This window comes from Dama dama, chromosome 5 (genome assembly GCF_033118175.1).
Source record: "Dama dama isolate Ldn47 chromosome 5, ASM3311817v1, whole genome shotgun sequence".
NCBI lineage: Eukaryota > Metazoa > Chordata > Mammalia > Artiodactyla > Cervidae > Dama > Dama dama.
In genome coordinates this window covers 93628479-93649749 of record NC_083685.1, presented here as the reverse complement: position 1 = coordinate 93649749, position 21271 = coordinate 93628479, and the positions used below count along the sequence as shown (strand labels likewise).

At 39.1% G+C, this 21271-nt stretch overlaps 1 protein-coding gene across 2 annotated transcripts in view; it reads right to left on the bottom strand.

Moving 5' to 3' along the window:
• The window catches only part of PAFAH1B1 (platelet activating factor acetylhydrolase 1b regulatory subunit 1), a 66469-nt gene extending 48026 nt beyond the window's left edge, over window positions 1–18443 (bottom strand). Inside the window, exons 1-2 of one of the 2 annotated variants that reach the window (XM_061143102.1) lie at window positions 18067–18443; window positions 17241–17512 (exon numbers count right to left, since the gene is read on the bottom strand). The gene's annotated coding sequence lies outside the window, so the exon portion shown is untranslated. The remainder of the gene's footprint in view (window positions 1–17240; window positions 17513–18066) is intronic. The other variant, XM_061143101.1, reaches the window with a different exon arrangement.
• Window positions 18444–21271: the final 2828 nt, after the last annotated feature.

Below are 21271 nucleotides of genomic sequence, written 5' to 3'. Positions count from 1 at the left end.
TCCTCAACAACACTCCTCCAAAGCTGCAAACCTGACATATTCCTCATTATGTCTCTACCAAATATTATGGTAATCCACACACGGTAAGGATCGGATAAGCATTTCTATGTCTGCTAAAGGAATCACAGTAAAACTGAGATTAAAAATTTACCATGTCCTCAGAAATAAAAGATGTACTGTATTACTTTATTCTCATCATTCTTTTTCAAATTCTGAAATATGGGCAATAAAATACATTTAAATCCAGCTGCTTAGAGCTGGATTTGATGTAATTTTTTTCTTTTAAAAGATTTAACACTAATGTCATAAAAGTAAACCAATTTAAAAAACCTGTAGAAAATCAATTGCCTGTCTCAACTTTATAATAAAACTTCAAAAATTAAAGACCACTTAATCTTCTAATGTGCATATTGATTACTCTTCTGGTTTTTGCTTAAAAATGCAAAGGACAGTGGCAATTAGATAAACTTAACCAAAGTCACACAAGCAAATCTTAAACACATTACCTTAAAACTCAGAGGAAAAAGTTTACTAATACTTCTAAGCATACAAACAATAACAGAAAACGTATTGTTCTGTTGCCTTTTTTTTGTTGTTGCCTTTTTTAAAAAAAAGTACAAATTACACTGAATACTGATGCAGACAGTCCAAAGAAATTATAACAATGCAGGAATCACTGCAATTCTTAAAAACAGAGCAATGTTCTAAAATTGACGTTCCATGATGATTGTTTTGGAGATAACGTACAGGACATAAAAGAGAAAGGGCAGGCTACAAGTAGAAGGTAAGAGAGGCCTGGACTAGGATGGAAGCAGCTAACAATGACTTGGGGGAAAAAACAGCTTTATAGTCAAAAGGGAATTATGCAAAGTGTGATTTTTCTTTTTGACCTTGTCTACTAACTTGCTCCTGGTTTTAAAGATGGATTTCTCAAAGATATGATATCGGTCCTAAAGGTGGATCCCCTTTAGAGGATCTTTATCACCAAATACAACTGCCCACAATCCAATAGGAAAACTTTCATTATATCTCAACTGAACTGATTTCTAGTTTACTACTATCCACATTCAATGCTTTCCTCCACTGCAACACTGAGAAGTAACTATATTCTTAGTGTCAATTATTCAGTTTTGGTTTGTTTTTTTTTTTTTAACTGAGGATCTACCAAGTACCAAGTATACAAATCAAACATATCTGTGTCCCATGTAACCTGTGTCTCATCTATGAAAAGCTGCATGTGACTTAGATAGTCCCTGTCTTAAGAAACTTACAATATAGCTGAAGATGTGAGCTACATATACATAGCCTTTCAATCATTCACTGACGATTCTGCTGAACTCTGTGATATGAAGTTTTACTATAAATAAAGGTGAATAAAATGCAATCCATCCCTAGGAGAATGTATAATCTAATTAGAGTAAGATGGGAGACTGGGGACAGGGAAGGAGGTGATGGAGTATAATGTGAGCCAAGGACTAACCAAGTCAGCTTTGTGAACTGAAAGGCTAAAGATGGAAATAACTGGCAGTTTTCTGAGGCAGGTTTTAGAAGAAGGGAAAATAATATGCTGAATATAATATGAAAAAAAAACCAAATGTAAAACTATTTTAAGCAGTTGAAAAATACAATACTGCTAAAAGGCTGAGGCCACATCTATTACCGGACATAAATGAAAACAACACCTCCTTGTATTTACCAGGAGTCCACTGTCATAGGAATGGTCTGCTGAAGCAAGTGGTTTGCAGCAACATTAAACAGAGCTGTGTACTGACCGCCCTTTTTCTTTAACTCTATTTCTTAATGACTTTACCAGTTCGGGATATTATGGAAGAGTGCTGCTCCTTACACCTTCAAACAAGGCAGGAATGTAGCAGATAGGAATCAAGCACTCCCACAAAGTTTATCTGGGTAAAACTAAGTTTTCACAAAACTACTTAAATCCTACATATAAATGGTTTGTGCCTGATGTATGAACACCCGCACTTCAGGTACTTGCCAAGAAGCTTAATCTCAATATGTATCAAAACTGGATTGAGGGAAACTATATCCATTGGTCAAACAATCTACTCACTCATTCAGATTTGACTCTCATATGACGTGGTTGGTCTTCCCATATTGAGTGTTGTTAAATTACTAGACATGTATCTACCTTAGAGATGTTGATGATGGAAATGATAATTATACACAATCTCCTTTATGAGGACCCCTATGAGAAATTACAGTCTGAGAGTGCCAAGTGTTACTGACCTTTTTGAGCTAACTGGTTCACTTTTATCTTAAGGACACTGTGAAAAATAACCTAACTGGTATTTTTTTCCTCCTGCCACCTCATAGAAAGTTCAGTCAAATCTGTGCTCTCTGCCTGCAGGAAGACCACTGTGATAGACCTTTTTGGCCTAGATTCTGATTCCGTTTTATCCTTACCCTTTGTTTCTTTGTTCTCTTGTTTTTAATTTGTGGTATTTTGTAGTTTATGCATCTTCATAAACTGCTTTAAATAGATTACAAATCAAATACAGAGACTAACTAGGCAGATAAAAGTGTGAATCAGCTAGAAGTAAGGCAACAGTGATAGAACTTTTTTTTTCTTTTAAGTAAATCTAATTAAAAACAAAAACACTGAGCAGACAAAACATATTTTTAATCTGAATCCTGGACTATCCATTTTGCAGCCTCTGAATAAGGTACTTTTTCTTGACTACTGCAGTTCTCTAGCTATACCTTTCCCCCATTTTTTATAAAGACATCAATAGGAAAGTATTTCTTCACTATAAACAGTACAAGGGCAATAATAAACAATAACGGAGTGGTAGGAACTTGTTTCACTGGAAAGTTTATGCCCATCTAAAGGAGGGCCGCTGTGACTCAGCTTAGGCCAACTGCTGCCACAGGAAAATGTGGGCCCCGCTGTTGCCAAAGCTTCCAATTTTTCAGGATAATCCAAAAAAACTAATTCTAAGATAATGACTCAAAAAAAATTTTTTTAACTATGCAAGGACAAGAGAAATGCATTTACACTTAGTTCATCATAAAGGCCACCAGTGTGCAACCCCTGGCCCAATACTGAATTAAACATAGGTTTTCTGAACAGACTGAGGAAAATGCAACAAAATTTAGGAATTTATGGTCTAAAATCAATGTCAACAATATTATTCATTCTATTTATTCAATTCAATGCATAAAATTTACTAAAGAACAAATACTTAATCAACCTTAAGATAAAACTCTGTGAAACAAAAACAAAATTTATCATCTGCAGACACCTTTTTCATGTTCACTGCAACATTGTATGTAACAGTGAAAATCTGAAAACAATTTAAAGGCCTATTTCTGTACTATAGGTATAACAAACTAGAGACAATTATACATAAGAAATTATTTAGCACAGTAAACTAGATCTACGTGTATCAATTTATCTAGAAAACATTTTTAGGTGAAAAAAACAAGTTGCGGAATATACAGTATAACATTCATGTAAACTCTAAACATGATCATACATTGTTTATGGATACATTTATGTATAGAAAAAGTATAAAAACAGAATAAAAGAATATATACAAACTTTAGGAAGAACTTTATCATTAGAAAGAGGGAAGGTGAGTAGGACTGGAAAGTGGGTATCAACCCTAACTGTAATAAAGCCATATTTCTTAAAAAAAAAAAAAAAAAAAAAACTTTAAAGCAAAATGTTAACATCTGTTAATTCAGGCAGTAGTTATGTGGATATTTTGTTATATCATCGCAGGTATTTCTCCTGCATATTTGACATATTCCATAATAAAAATAAGCTGTAAATATGTAAAATAAAATTTAAAAGAAATGACGTCTAGATCCCCTGATGGGCCCTCTTAAAACAAACTGAATATATAAATGGTATGAAAGCCCTGAAGGAATCAATCCTATACTTCTTGAGGTCCTACTGTGTAGAATTTTGAAGTCAATAGTGGAGGTTCAAATATCAACTACAAACTGACCTGAGGGCAAATTTTCAAAATTCCTAAGCTTGTCCACATAAATCAAACAACTGTGGTGAAGCTTAAGGAGTTAATCGGTGTTAAGGGCTTGTCTACCATTTTGCTTCCCTCCACAGAGTTCTAGAATAGTGAAGACATACAAAGAGAAAGTTATAATTTCACTTTGAAGATGACATGGCATAGTACCTTTTACATTCTTACATACATCATCAATGTAAAAAGAGATACTGCTTTTCTACAGTCAAGGACAGAAAACAAATCAGTTTTGCCACCACAAGAAGGCAGAAAGTAGACAGCCCTATTGCTATTACGTCAACTTGTTTTAATCATCTTCACATCACCAAATATCAAGCACCACTTACTGAGAACTATGTGCAAGGTACTGTTCTAGGTTCTTTAATAAGTATTCACTTGGTATGTCAGGTAAAATTTTATATAAGCTACAACAAAACTAGGAAAGGAATATGTCAAGGCTGTATATTGTCACCCTACTTATTTAACTCATACACAGAGTACACCATGTGAAATGCCAGGCTGGACACGACTCAAAAGCTGGAATCAAGACTGTGGAGAAATATCAACAACCTCAGATATGCAGATGATACCACTTTAATGGCAGAAAGCGAAGAGGAACTAAAGACCTTCTCGGTGAAAGTGAAAGAGGAGAGTGAAAAAGTTGCCTTAAAACTCAGCATTCAAAAAATAAGATCATGGCATCCAGTCCCATCACTTCAAGATAAATGGGGGAAAAGTGGAAAGAGTGTCAGACTTTTATTTTCTTGAGCTCCAAAACCACTGTGGACGGTGACTTGCAGCCATGAAATTAAAAGACACTTGCTCCTTGGAAGAAAAGCTATGACCAACCTAGACAGCATATTAAAAAGCAGAGATATCACTTTGCCAACAAAGGTCTGTATAGTCAAAGCTATGGTTTTTCCAGTAGTCATGTACTGCTGTTGACACTAAAGAAGGCTGAGTGTCAAAGAATTCATGCTTTTGAATTATGATGTTGGAGAAGACTCTTGAGAGTCCCTTGGACAGCAAGAGATCAAACCAGTCAATCCTAAAGGAAATCAACACTGAATATTCATTGGAAGGACTGAAGCTGAAGCTTCAATACTTTGGCATTGGATACAAAAAGCCGACTCTCTGGAAAAGATCCTGATGCTGGGGAAAACTGAAGGTAAAAACAGAAGGGGGTGACAAAGGATGAGATGGCTGGATGGCATCACTGATTCAATGGACATGAGTGAGCAAACTCTGGGAGACAGTGGGACAGGGAAGCCTGACATGCTGCAGTTCATGGGGTCACAAAGAGTCAGACACAACTTAGCGACTGAACAACAATAACAAGAAAAAATACTTGTAGATACCTTAAAATTATGAATTCAAAGAAAATTTCTTTCAGGTGAAAAAAAAATTAGAGAAGGTTACCTGGAAAAGAAGAACCTGGTATGCAGATTTGAAGGATATGTATGTCAGAAGATACACAGAGAAAAAGAGAATGGATGGAGTGATAGAGTGAAAATACCATAAGGAAAACAAAGTATCTTAAGGCTGAATCACAAGATACAAGGCAGGCAATAAGAACAGGTGAAGCTGCTGAAATGTGAGCTAAGACATCACATGAAAAAGTGAGCTAGGACACAAAAGAAAAGTCCCTGAGTGTCCATTTAGGATTAAAAAATGTTTTTAGCAAGGTACCCTTTGCATTTTCATATACAAAGCTGACTAAATAAATAGAGTAAAAAGCTGGCAATGGGTTTTTCGCAAGAAAGCAACTTGAGAACTATGGTTCAGGAAAATTAATCTGGCGCTTTATGTAATATTCCACATAATTCCTCCTTTTATTCTCTGCTATGGATGGCTAATGACACTCAGCTTCTCAATTTCACCCAGACACCCAAGCCACAAATCTGAGATGTCTTCTGATACCTCCCTCTCCTCATCACACACTGTGTGTGTTCTCAGTTGCTCAGTCATGTCCAACTCTTTGAACCCCATGGACTGTAGCCCTCCAGGCTCCTCCATCCATGGAATTCTCCAAGCAAGAATACCTGAGTGGGTTGCCATTTCCTCCTCCAGGTGATCCTCCCTACTCAGGGATTGAGCCCGCATCTCTCTTTACCCCCCCCCCCCCCATTTATTTTTACTAGTTGGAGGCTAATTACTTCACAATATTGTAGTGGTTTTTGTCATACATTGACATGAATCAGACATGGATTTACATGTATTCCCCATCCCGATCCCCCCTCCCACCTCTCTCTCTGCCCGATCCCTCTGGGTCTTCCCAGTGCACCAGGCCCGAGCACTTGTCTCATGCATCCAACCTGTGCTGGTGATCTGTTTCACCCTAGATAATATTCATGTTTCGATGCTGTTCTCTCGAAACATCCCACCCTCACCTTCTCCCACAGAGTCCAAAAGTCCGTTCTGTACATCTGTGTCTCTTTTTCTGTTTTGCACATAGGGTCATCGTCACCATCTTTCTAAAGAGCCCGCGTCTCCAGCACTGGCAGGTGATTTCTTTGCCACTGCAGCACATCATACACCACCCATTCACAATTCTCCTCCTAAACCTTTCTCCAGTCAACAACCTCCACTGTCACTGTTTGAAGCGCTAATCATTCTTTCCTGAAAAAGCCTCTTAAGTGACCTTCAAACTCCAATCTATATTCCTCACTGCCACCTAAACTACCTAACTCTACGTCTGATTATAACGTTCACCTTGCTTGAAACTATGCCTTCCGAATCGCCTAGAATTCGGAACAACCCAGAATTTATAAATTCTACCTATCTGGCTCATATGTACCTTTTCAGTCTCATACTCACATGTACTCTACAATTCCCTCTGCAAATTACTTCCCAGCATTCACATAATAGTTTTTCACGCTTCTGTACCTGTGTATGTTGCTCTTCCCTTTACCTAAAATGACCTTCTCCCATGTCCACTCCAATTTTACTCATTCAAGATTTGGTTTAAATATCCTTCTCAACCATCTTTAGTAGGGAGATTTGATGAGCCCTGAAACAGTGTGACACATATCATACATGATGTTCACCACTATGACCCAGGACCCAGATTTAAAAGGCTACAGAAGGATACTGAATTTCCTACCCATTTAATTATTTCATTAAGACTCTAGAGAACAATCTAATTTCAATCAAGTTTTCCTATTTTTGTAAAACTGAATGGCATGAAAAAATATTCTTAGAATTTGACAAATCTAAAAGTAGGGAAGAGGAAGATTTATCAAAGGAATGAATACGTGATGAAATATTGTACCGATCCAAGACTTCCCTGGTGGCTCAGATGGTAAAGCGTCTGTCTACAATGCGGGAGACCCAGGTTCGATCCCTGGGTTGGGAAGATCTCCTGGAGAAGGAAATGGCAACCCACTCCAGTATTCTTGCCTGGAAAATCCCATGGATGGAGGAGCCTGGTGGGCTACAGTCCATGAGGTCGCAAAGAGTCGGACACAACTGAGCAACTTCACATACATGAATAAACAATGAAAAATTATAGCTATAATAGAATTAACAAATTTTAACTTCTTTAATGATTCAGCAGCCACTTTAAATTTTTACAGCACTACTATGGTGCTATCTTTTTATAATCACAAATTTTAATATAAAGTTATAACATAAAAACAACATAATAAAATCATTATTTAAGCTTTCTGGCTCTTTGGACTTGGGTTAAATGAGAGTTTTACACATAGTAGTGGATCTTTAAAGAGATATTTCCCTCCATCTACTGAGAAAAACAGCAAAGGCCTATACATCTAGAGAAATTAAAAACTATCTCAGGTCATTAATTCTCATTTTTATGGAAGCACCCTAATATACACCAAAGCCTCAAATATCACTAGCATAGAGGACATCTAAGACCCAAAGTACTTTAATGAATATTGTGTGTGTGTGTTGGGGGGGGGGGGTCAGCCTTGATTTTCTCTTTTCTATATTCGATTACCTGTATATGCCAAGTTTAACACTTCAATGTTTGTTCAATTTTTCTGTCTGTCCTTAATAGCACCACCACAGTTCACACCATCAGCTCTCATCTGGACTGGACTATTCATTTATTTTAAAATAGTTGCTTGTTTGGCTACACTGGATCTTAGTTGCAGCATACCGGATCTTTGATTAATAGCTGCACAACTCTTACTTGTGGGATGTGGGATCTAGTTCCCTAACCAGGGATCAAACCCGGACCCCTGCACTGGGAGTGCAGAGTTTTAGCCACTGGATCACCAGGGAAGTCCTTGGACTGGCCTAATTTAATTTCAACAGGTCTTTCTAAATCTAGTCTTGGCCTATTAACATTTATCTTATACTCAGCCCTAGAATCATATATTTAAAATACAATCTGACCATATCACTTACTTAAAAACAATTGTTCATTGGCACACTAGTTTTTACTTAGCAAATATTTAAATAGCACTTACTGTATGCTAGTCACTGCTTTAAGTGTTTTAGAAGTGTTCATTTACTCCTCATAACTACCCATGAAATTTTAAATAAGGAGCTTTTATACTCTATGTGTGTGTGTAATGCAACAGAGCTATGTAAGCAGCAGAGCTGAACACAAGCATCTGGTCTCCACAGTTAGGGCCTTTAATCACTGCATTATGCTGCACCTATTTCCCGAAGTCCACATGCTTAACACAGTGTATAAGGTCTTTGACCAGTATCTGGTCCCTTCCCACATTTCAAGTCTTACTTCTAATCAAGTCCCACTTTGCGCAAACTCTTAACACTGAGCACCTTGTAACGCACACCTTCGCTCTCCTCACTCTGACACCTTTATTATTTTACTATTGCTTGTCCCCTGTCTGGAGTACTTTCCAGCACTTCAGCACAGTTCTCATAAGAGTGCAGTGAATACATTCTGATGAAAGAATGAATTTTTAATACCTCATAAGGTTAGTAAGCATAAATTTAAAAATTCTACTATTAATCATACTGATAGACATATAAAACAAAAAAATACCAAGTATTTTAGAACTCAAGTCTCCAATACATGTAATGGTTACACTGTTAAAACATACACAAAACAACAACAACCAAAAAAACTTCCCCCCAACCTTGGTTCTCCTTCAACTCTTTCTCATTCCTTCCAAACCACCATATTTGCTCAACAGCGCAAACCAAAACAAACAAATCTCAATTCTTCACCTTCCTCATTCCTTGTTTGTCTCACTTCCCATATCAAATCGGTTACTAATTTATACACACTCAATCTCTCTCGAATCCATTCTTTAAAACTTCACTGTCTCTTAAATAGTTATCACAGGTCTATCTGCCTCCATCCACTCCATAGCTGCATCTTCCACAATGCTGACAGCTGCCTTTTTAAAAGGGAAATCTAAATGACGTCACTTATGACAACTTAAAATCACCCTCTGCCACCTCAAGGACAAAAACAGTTCTTCTCAAAAACAATCAACTAGGAAGCTCACTGAAAATGCAGGTATCCCCGGTGCTCCCCCGCACCCACGGAATTTGTATTGCGTGAGTCCAAGACGAGACCTAAGAGGAGACTGAGCCCACAAATGGAAATGGGTCCACAGCCGGCTTCACAGGTGAGATCCGGGCACCGTTCTCACTCCTCCAGACCCGCCATCACCCCAGCCACACTGAACTACAGCTACGTGGAACTTCCTCACCACTAAGGGGTGCTTATGAGACTGGGTACAAATTAATCCCCCAAACAACGTGACAAGACTTCTTCAAAAATGTTTAACCAGCATCTTTGTGAAGACCTCCTTGAAAACATCTCACCAAGTATATATTTTGATTTTAGCATTATTATTCTACCTTTGCACATTAAATATATGTTTCTAAGTTCTAAGATCATTGAGGGCAAGGGCTGACAATCATGTTTGCATCACCAATGCCTGGAATATATCTAAATAAATGCTTGCTGGACAGAAAAATTGATGAAAATTTAGAAGAGAAACAAAAATAAGTAATGATATTGAATAAGGGTTTTAAAAGTAGAAACCCAATGATATTCTTTGTACAAGTAATACAGTGGAAGGGCAAGATATAACAACAACTGCCAGGTGGGATGTGGTGGGAGGGAGGCAAGAGAGGGAAGGGACATATGTATACCTATGACTGACCCATGCCAGAAACCAACACGATATTGTAAATATCCTTCAATTAAAAATAAATTTTAGGGGCTTCCCTGGTGGCCCAGTGGTTAAGATTCTGAGCTCCCAATGCAGGGGGTCTGAGTTCAAACCCTGGGCAGGGAACTAGACCCCACATGCTGCAACCAAGAGTTCACATGCCACAACTGGGACCTGGCACAGCCAAATAAATAAACATTTTAAAAATAAAATAAAAAGAAAAGAAAAAAAAAAAAACTGCCAAGAACTGTAATAACTGCAACGCTCAAGAATTATCTTGCACTCAAATATAGTGAAAGTGAAGTAGCTCAGTCGTGTCCAACTCTTTGCAACCCCCTCCATGGGATTCTCCAGGCAAGAATACTGGAGTGGGTTGCCATTTCCTTCTCTAGGGGATCTTCCCGACCCAGGGATTATAAATTCTCCTTAATATAAAATAAATCTCCTTCAGGACATAGATCTCAGCTCTGTTTTTAAAGAGTCCAGTCAGTCAAAAATATTTTGTTTTCTGCTTCAAATATTTACAAGTTTACTGAGGGAAAGGGAAGAACAAGGAGGATTCAAATTCTAGCACAGCACCGATGAATAAGATGCCCTATTTGCTTTGCTTCTCAGATCACAGCAGTGTCCCTCCAAACAAGTCCCAAAATGTGGAGCTCTTCTCTAAAATCCCAACACTGAACTTTACTCTCAGAGTAATTTCTACAGGGATATATAATTCACTTAAATGTAGCTCCTTCAAAGGCTTTCTCTGATCTTTATTCTTCAAACCACTGTCAAAATGTTTTAAACAATATGTGAATAAAACGAGGATTACTTAAATTAATATTTAAAATCCCAAACAAAATTTTGATGGATGTAAATTGTTTTAATAAATGGGGAAGAGGAGGCAAATCTGCCTTACTGCAGAATTCCAAATGACATATGTAAACTGATACTCCCCCCACCAGGGAATGTAACTGGACTCATTTCCAAAAGGTAAAGGAAAAATAATAACTTTAAAAGAATTGATAAACACTACATTAACCAAGTGATGAAGGTTAGCATCACCAGTGATGTTTTGTGGGCATCACGCAGCCTCTGACATGATGTGATGAGAAGCGCACTTCACCTCTGTTGTATTTTTTTCCCGAAAATCCACAACCCATCTAATCATGAAAAAGCATCAGACAAACCCAGTTTGGGAGACATTTTACAGAACACCTGACCAGGACCTCAAGACAGTAAAGGTCATGAAAAACAAGGGAAGACTGAGAAACTGTCACAGACCAGAGGAGACAGGGGATACAAGACAACCACATACAAGGTGGTACCCTGGATTAAATCTAAAACAGAAAGAGGCCATTAAGGGAAAACCAGCGAAATTCAAATCACGTCTGGAGTTTAGCTAATAGGAAATACCAAGACTGACAACTGTACCACAGAAATATAAGATGTTAACAATGGAGAAAATTAGGGGCAGGGTATATACAAAAACTCTGCACTATCGTTACAACCTGTCTACGCATCTAAAATAATCCCAAAACAAAAAGGTATTCTAAAAAGAAAACAGGAAAAATATGGGGTTATTTAATATTTAAAAGTACAAACAAGGGACTTCCCTGGTGGCCCAGTGCTAAAGAATTCACCTTCCAATGCAAGGGACAGGAGTTCAATCCCTGGTTGGGGAGTTAACATTCCACATACCTCAGGGCAACTAAGCCAACAAAGACCCAGTACAGCCCGAAATAATAAAATAAGCACGTTACTTAAAAAAAAAAAAAAGTACAAAAGCTTTGTTAAAATAAAGATATAAATAAACTTTGCAGTTAAAATAAAATGCTTGCAAGCAATATAATTTTATATTAAAAAACGGAATCAGTCCATTTGGCATTGATTTACACAGCACTTCTTGCCTACTAAGAAATTTTGAAAATTCTTAAGAAATATACTTAAAACTATAAGAGCTATATTATTGCTTACTTTTATGAGTAAACAGTATGTTAATTCTCTTGCTTAAAAAAAAGTCTCTAACAATAAAAAATATCTACTGAAGGGTTTACAGGCCTTTTATCCAATAATAGCAACCAACCTATGCGTTAGATGCTGTCAACATTATCCACTTAGTGGTAAAAAACAGGCTTATTGCTCAAGGCTCACAGAGACTTCCCTAGTGGTTCAGACAGTAAAGCCTGTACTGCAGGAGACCTGGGTTCAATCCCTGGGTCAGGAAGATCCCCTGGAGAAGGGAATGGCAACCCACTCCAGCATTCCTGCCTGGGAAATCCCAACGAACAGAGAAGCCTGGCAAGCTACAGTCCATGGCGGTCACGAAGAGTCAGAAATGACTAAGCAACTCACACACTTTCATAGCTGGTAAAAAATGATGGAGTTAGTATTAGAATCTAAAATACTCATTTCGGTTTTAGTCAACAGCTTTGTTTAATTTTTTCTGCTAATGATAAATGTATAGCTTTTCCCCACCCTTTAAAAACAAAATAACAAAAATAATAGTAAATAATAATCAATATAATTAACTTTTCCTTTGGCCACAGTGCACAGCTTGTGGGCTCCCCAATGCTCCCCAACCCAGGCCCTCAGTAGTGAAAGCCCAGAGGCCTAAACACTGGACCATCAGGGAGTTCCCAATACAACTGACTCTTAATCTTGACCTTGCTTTCTTCTGCAGTCAGCACATTTTTGATAAACAAACATGGAAGGAAAGATGAAGAGATAAAATAGATGCCTTACGCACACAAAATACTAATTTCATAAACATATCCTTGTATCTTTGTCATAGATTAAAAGTGAATTAAATCTACAACATGCAAATCCTTAAAAATATAAGCTTTCAACTAAATTTCTTAAAAATTCCCCAGATTCTTAATTTCACAGTTATCAAAAGAGTCTCTCAGAAAATTCTTATCAGCCTCAGTTAACTGTCAGTAATTCTGGTCAGCACATAAGAGCTCAAGGAACAGATAACTGAAATGCAAATGCAATTTGTCTAGTTGGGTAAGTTCACTTCTTACAGGTGAGTGTTCTGTGGCCCTGAAACAACTCTGTCGGAAGTGCTACCTTGTTCCTGGGACAACATAAAATCTCTCTAAAGGAAATATGAACACTTTTCCTTTATTCACCTTAATTCCAGAGAGATCCCTGGAAGTTAGCCAAGACAAAGAACTACAGGATAGCACATTTCCTTTCACAGAACCTCATACTCAATCAAATTTAAAAAGTATTTATTTACTTATTAATACCACTTATATGTACTTAAATATTGATTTAATATTAACTTATTAATATTATTTGTATGTATGCAGCATTTATTTACTTATAAATGTACTATGATAAAGCAGAATTAGACATTTTCTGGAAGTTCCTATTCAAATGCCTTATACAAGCAGAATAGCAATGTAAGATCATGTGAATAAATGCCAATTTAAATGATGCAGGCAATAAATACTACCAGTTCTCATCATTTTAGAAAAGAAATCAGCAAACATAAAATGTTATGAAAAGAGTCCATTTTGTCAAAAGAAAAAAGAATGATTATGCAAGGCACTATCCAAGTGGTTCACTGACTACAGTATTTACCTCATTCTAGCTACTAACCCAACATGTGACCTTGGGAAAAGAAATTCTCTAAATTTTAGTTTCTCTTATCCATAAAAATACCATTCTTTCACAAAAAGTACCTGACAGAACTGAAATGCCATGTTCAATATGTTTACAAACTTCTAGGAAAATGTTTACGTTAGATGACAATAACTTCAGAGGATACTTTTCCAGAAGTATCTTTGACAAATGCACAGATCAATCTAACTAGGTAAGTCTCAACTACAAGCCACCATCTTTTAAAGAGAAAACAACAGATCAAAATAACAAGTCCTTATAGTATCTGCATCCAAAGACTATAAAGCATTTCACAAATAACAATTAAAATTTGAAACTGCCATGACAAGGTTAAAAATTATGCACATAGCAAAATTAAACTAAGGTTCCACTTTAAATGACTAGTCAAAGTGCCATGTCAAACCAGCAACAAAGCTAAAACAACTCAAAAAGACTTCACTGAACTGACCTAGTAGTAGGCTTATATAATACAGCATCTTTCTTCATGAAACACACATTTCTCAAAACATCTGGCCTTTAGCAACTAAGATTCACTCTACAGCTAAGGACCAGGAGAACAGGTTTGCTTTTTCTTTTCAGAAGTCATATACCATCAGTTTTTTGTTTGTTTTTGTATAGTTTAATAAAGCAACTTTTTAAGTTATAAAAAAAAAAGTTGTACAATGAAAGTGGCAAAGAATTTCTACTGTAAATTAAACTATCTCTCTTTCCAAAGTGTTGGAAAACAGATTACCAGTCATAAAGAAATATTTTCACAACAGAAAGTTACAGGCAAATAAAGAAATCTCTTTTAGGACCACAGCAGACATGACAGGCGTGGTTTAAAACTAACCGGAGCCTCAAGTCCCTTTGGCAGAAGAGTGTATGACTCACTGCTTTAGAACTCAATGGGAGAATTGGAAAATTAATTCCAATTGTCCTAAGATTTTACTTTGGGTTTGTTTTTGTTTTTTTTTTTATTAGTTGGAGGCTAATTACTTCACAACATTTCAGTGGGTTTTGTCATACATTGATATAAATCAGCCATGGATTTACACGTATTCCCCATCCCGATTGGGTTTGTTTTTTAAGATATCTCCATCCTAATGATGATAACTTCCATAGTTTCTATGGCTTACTTAATAAGACAAATTGTGAATAATATGAATCACAGGTAAACAAAAAGATCCTCTTTTTTCTTGGACACTGAAAATATGAGCTGCAAGATAAAGTCATATATACGGTATCATTTATTGCATAAGAGGGAGAAACATTTACACTGAAAAAATATAAACAATGAAACATGGCTGTTCTAGCTGGAAAACCAAAAATTATTATACTGATTTCTCCCTTCCAGAGACATCTCTAAATTTTTTATATACCAGGGTAACTGTATCTGGAAGATACCAAGTAATTCTACTAAAAAATTAATCCATCCCAATCTCATTAAAAGTTTCATAAGTATAGGATTATTAAGAATTTTAAAAATTGATCTCCAAATTAAGCCAAAGATTCTGCCACATGTATCAGAAACATATCCAGATACACATTTAGAAGTAAAAGCTCTCATACTTAAGTCAAATTATTTTAAACTCCTAATCAACTAGTAATCTACTGAAAAATCTCGGCTCTTAGTACACTCTTATAGCTACAAACACGAAGGGTTAGGATATGTTAGACACATAACACTAACCTCATTCCTCGCCACATGAATCCTTCTACTTTTTAATTACGTTAAAAATAACAAAAATATAAAAATGTATCATACACTGACAAATAGTCATAAGGCCCATCAAAACCACATTTACAACATCAATTTGACATCCTTCTGAGAACATCTATTCACACTAATGCTTGATACGAGACATTATACTGACCTACCCTCTCTTAGGGCAGTACCTTACTAAAAGATCTCTTCCAAAGGACAACACAAGAGAAAGGGTCTATATAAAGAGCATTTAACACAAATTACCTTATCCTCTCTTACTCACTTTTGATGTTCATTCTTTAAAAATCACAGATTTTACTGTTTCAATGTAAACTAAAGTTAAAGAAAACATCTGTAATGTTCTCATTAGATTTTCGCAATATTTCTACTATTTTTTCCCAAATATTTCTGGCATTCATTAATTTACATTTAACTTAACTAAAACAATAAAAAAAATTCAGAAGTGTGTATATATGTATATGAATGTGTATGTATGTATACAGGTACTATACAGACAATAAGTATTTGCTTTAGAGCAGGGACACAGCTTTTTACTCCACCTTGCAAAAAAAGGTAGAAACTAAAAACATGAAATTTTAAGATTTACTACTGAGAAATGCCTTTATTGTAGCACCAATTAGCATCAAATAACCTTACAAAACATAAGCAAGAGAAAAATGCTATGAAAAGGCAATCTAGCATTTCACAGCTTCTGCTCTCTTACTCCACCCAGTCTCCTCAGCTCAATGGCTGTTCACAGCATCCACAAATATTAGCCCATTTTAAAAAAAAGAGGTGGGAGAGGCACGGAAATAGGGCTAGCTCCATCAAAATCAAGATAAACAGAAATATTTTGTGAAAAATTAGGTTTCATTCTGATTTATAAAAATAACAGCTTTGTTTTAGAAGATAGATCCTCCCCTTGTGAACAATCCAAACAATGATCATTTATAATAGAACATGAAAGAATAAATCACCCTAAACAGAGATCACTCTTATGCTTTAATAAAAACTGCAATTTGCAACTGCCAATTATTTTGCAAAACTGTGTCCTGAAAGATACCCAGGAGAGATTAAAATGTAGCTAATGCCTTAGATCCAAATCAGAATTCTTTAAGTGAAAGCTTTTAATATATTCAACATTATATCACTATCGACCTACCCAACCAGGACATTTTCCTGATTAAAAGACTGAACCCCGCAGCAATCAAGCTCTGCTGCAGCAAAAAAGGAATTAAAAAAAAGAAAAAATTCAAGCAAACACTACCGTGGCAAAAGGGGAGAGATGACATTACTGGTATGAAAGGCCCAAGCCCCGTCTCCTCCGCCCTAGGCTCAAAATGAAATTCACACAAAACAACCCACCCCCCAACAAAAATACAATTACCAAAAACGGCACAATTGTTTTGTTTAGCCTTTAAAACCTTATAAATCTCAAGGATTGTGTGTTAAAGTAGAGGTCGGAATAACAGTAATATCTTTCTTCTCTCCCGATTGCCTCTTAAGGAAAGGGGGAGGGGGGGACCTTGGCATGACATCGCCCATTGAGAACGGAGACCACAAATCTGGTTCTTCGCTTCCAAAGCACAATTTCTTAACCAAAAGACTGATATAGATTGGACCCAAACGGCAACCCCAAAAGAAAATCTCCTGTCTTCCTCCCAAGGAGTTTCTTGCTAAGTCACGAAAGAAAGGCAGAACAACAAATAAAGCCAAGCCACCTTTCTCTCTTGTCTCAGATACTGAAAAACCTCCTCCTCCTCTCGACTCTTCTGTTTAGAGACGTACTGTTAAAATTTGCCCACCACCTCAAAGGCATTTTCTCACCTGGGAGGTTAAGGCAGGCACTGCGTTTCCTATACGAGTGGGGAGATTCGAAGAATGGCTGAGGGCCTCGAAGGCTCAGTGTTACAACGTCAAGAGGCAGCTCCCGTTGAAGGAGCCGACGGCAGAAAAGAAAACCCTGCCGGATTTGGTGGGTGGATGCTGCGGATGGTTCGGTGGGGTCAGGCCGCTCCTCCTCAGTGGGTGCAGGGGCTGAACCACCGCACAGGGGGGCCAGGGAAAGGCTGGACCATCCTTCTCAGGTCAACTCCATCCTAAGGACAGGTGGGGGACGGAACGCCTGCAGGCCGGTGGACAGTGCCGAGGCGGCTTGAGCCCGGTCCCTGAGCGTCTGCCGCGGAGTGGGGTGGGGACTGCGGAGCTTGTCTTCCGCGGACAGGGAGAGGAGAGCCGAACCCTTTCCCCAAGATCTGAGAGCGACCTGCTCTCCACGCCCTTCCTACCCAAGAATACTTTTCTTGCTAAGTCACCAAGGGAGGAAGGCGATCCCTTCCCGGGGAAGGCCGCGGGTGGAGCCGCGGCGGCCCCGGCACCCCCAGAACGCGGGCCAGGGAGGAGGGGAGCGAGGGCAGCGCCCTACCCGGTCTGTCCCCCCCTCCTCCCGTGTCTCTCACTCAACGGCCGTCGCGGCCGCCATTTTGAGAGCGAGGAGAGAAGAAGAAGGAGGAGGCGGCGGCGGCAGGGGGAGGGGAGAATGGGAGGGAGGGGACCGGCGCAGCCACATCGTCAGGCCGCCGGGCCCGGCCCGCAGCCGCCCGAGCGCGGTGGAGAAGACATAAGGGAGGGCGCAGACCCTCGCCCGTCTTACCGGAGCGCTGCACCGCCGCCTCCGCAGGGCCTCTTCCGTCCTTCACTCCCATCCACCGGCGGGGGAGGGGGAGAGGGAGAGGGAAGGGAGGAAGGAGGGAGGGAGGGAAGGAGGGAGGGGGAGGATGGCGCGCTGGGCCCGGTCCCGGGGAGGGGGAGGGGAGGGGAGCGGGCGGGCTCCTCAGCCGTTCCGGGGCTCGAGCCCAAGCCCGGCGCTCGCGGTGGCTCTAAGCTCGCGCCCGAGCGCTCCCCTCCTTCTTCTTCTCGCTCCCTGGACCCCGGGGTCGCTGCTCGTTCGCTCGCTCACTCGCTATCTCGGCCGCTGGACTCCGCCGCCGCCCCGCCGCTCCAGCTCCGTCTGTCACAGGAGCTGCCCCAACGCCCTGACGTCACCGCGCCGCCGCCGCCGCCGCCGCCGCCCCAGACCCGCGGGGAAGAGGGAGGGGAGGGGGGCCGGGAGCGGAGGAGAGCTGCAGCGCATGCGCGGGCTAGGGCCCGGCCCTGAGCCGCGCTGCCTTCCGTCCGCTTAGCAGGCTGGCGGGCCGATGCGGCTCGGCGGTGTAGAGAGGTCGGAGAGGCAGGCGGGCGGGCAAGTGTGCACGAGAGGTGCTTATTTTCGCTCAGCACGCCTTTGCAACCTGGGCAAAGGTTCCCAGTAACCTTTTCCTAGACCCTCGTCTGACTGCTGCGGCCCCTGGCGAACTCCGTCTGTCTTCACCTCCACGCCCTGCTCTTGCTCTCGAACGGAGATCTCTCCGTTTTCCCTGGCCAACAGCAGGGACCATCTGGCACCGTGGATTGCGGGCCCCGATGGGCTTCAGAAAGCAGAGCCCGGGCCAGAATGTCGCCCCTTCTACCTTCCGCCTTCGGGTTTATTTCTCATGGACCGGGGAGAGGGAGGGGGAGTAGATTGGGTTAGTTTGGGGAGAAGAGCTGTTGAGGTTTACAAGCCTGCTGGATATGAATGCCTGGTTGTTAGAGATTTTTTAATTTGAGAAAATTCGCTTTCAGATGTGATTCAGCTATTCTTTTCCTTAGTCACACGCAGGCATACACACATCTGCGACTCTGGAAGTCTCGAAACTGATACCCAAAGAAAGACCTGGAACTTTATCCCTACAAGGCTTGAGCGCGCGCGCTCACGTGTGTGTGTGTGTGTGTGTGTGTGTGTTTGCTATTTGGGTGGTTGAAATAGATGGCAGATAAAATCTTGGAGATTTGTAGTCAAATGTGTTCCACACAGACATTTGATTTAAAAGAGGCCAGTTTTGAGGTTCTAGATTATCCTATGTGGAATATTCTTTTATTAAGAGTTACCTAGTGTGATCATCTCATCACTAATTTATATTGTCCAAGGAAATTCTTTTCCTGAAATATAGGTTTAGGCTTGTGTTTATTGATTTTATTGTTTTCCTTTTTAGGTAAATACATTACCTTTGAGAAACTACTGGGTTAATGACAGAACCTGAATGTGTATCCTGGATCAGCCATATAAAGGAAGTGTGGCCTTGGTTAAATGATTCTCTCTAGCCCCAGTTTCTCTGTAAAATAGACATATAAATTATAAGGCTTTTGTGAGAATTAGGAAATGCTGCATGTATATAGTATATGGCTTTAGTAGGGAGTCACAGGCAACTCATGTAACAATTACTTTTAGTTGATAGCAAAATAAGTTTCCTTTTAAGAAGGTTTTAAGTCTTTAACTCTGCAGATGTTCAAGAGGACTATGAATGAATTGCCTGGAGGATTTGGGTTCTCCCCTTCCTGAAGGCAGGGAAGGAAATCAAATGGTCTCTGGAATGTCTTTTCTGGGTTTACAGTTCTGGGATTCTCTGGTTGGGCAAGAACAACAAAATGAGGCACAAGAGTTTGGTCTGTGCCACATCCAGTAACAGTCAATAAACTTGAAATAGATTAACATCCTTTGTTCTAAGAATCCATCTTTAGTTCATTTTTTACCTTTTAAAGTGTGTATTATTGCCTGACATCACAGTATTAAAATTTAATCACCTGAGTATATCAGCTCTTTATTTCTTAAATGAATGTTCTAAGAGCCAACAGAATTGCCCAGAAATCAGAATCACATTTATAAACACTGATTTAATACAAATAGGTAGCACTAACCCCAATACCTTGAGCTCATAGACTCAAGTAATCAGAATGCTTTAAAATGTATATTACATAATTATGAATTAAATTGAGATCATGTTTTAGTTCTATAGCAATCCTTCAACACACAATAGTCTCACTTGGGAGGAATGCGTAAAAACTGTCCCTGGATTACAATTTTTCTGAAAAGAAAACTGTGTTGTGTGCTTAACTTAATATGGAGTGATGTGTTCTGGTTCTGTGCACTTTCTTTTCAGTTTCTAAAGTGATAGATTCATCTTAATAGACACTTGTCTGTTGAGAATGAAGAATTAGGCCATCTATGCTATTAATCATAATTCATAAGAAAGACTTCTACAGAACCTACTACATCCATTCAGGAAACATTTAATAATGAATATTTTGGATGATGTTTCTTGAAAAAAAGTAAGTGTAAACATCCATTTTACTTACCATAATCTAACAATCTCCCCATTCATTTGAATTGCAAATCTTTACTTTTCCCAGCAGACATTTTCAAAATGGAAACATTTGTTTCGGTTGCTGCAGTAAAATTAGTGTTAGTTTAAACAATTCTGCAAAGAAGTGGACTGGAAGAAGCACTCTAAAAATATTACTGTTGGAGAGAGGACAAAATGTCTTCTAAAAGTAGCTCCAGAACATAAATCTGTTTACAATGGGCACAAATGTTAAAACATTATGTTGAGGATGAAACTGTCCTCTGTTTATGGGCAAACGTACATTGCTGTATGTGTGTACTTGATAGAAAGCAATTAGCAATTTGTGAGAGGGTAGCTTTCAGGCATACAGGTTACGTGTATCAGTGTCTGTCAGGCATATGTGTCCCATTTGAAAGAAAACCATGACCCAACTGGCCAAGACTCATTTTGGCTAAATAATTTGTGTAACCTGCATTTCCCCAAAGCATAAACATGTCAGTGAGGGCAAGTCCGACTAAACCAGTCATTCTTCATCTCAGCATCATGACACCCTCATGTGTCATGAACATTGGGAGGCCACAGAAACAAATTACAGACTATTAAAGGAGGTGAAACTCACAAGCTGGACATAGAAGAAATATTTAGAAGCAGTACTTC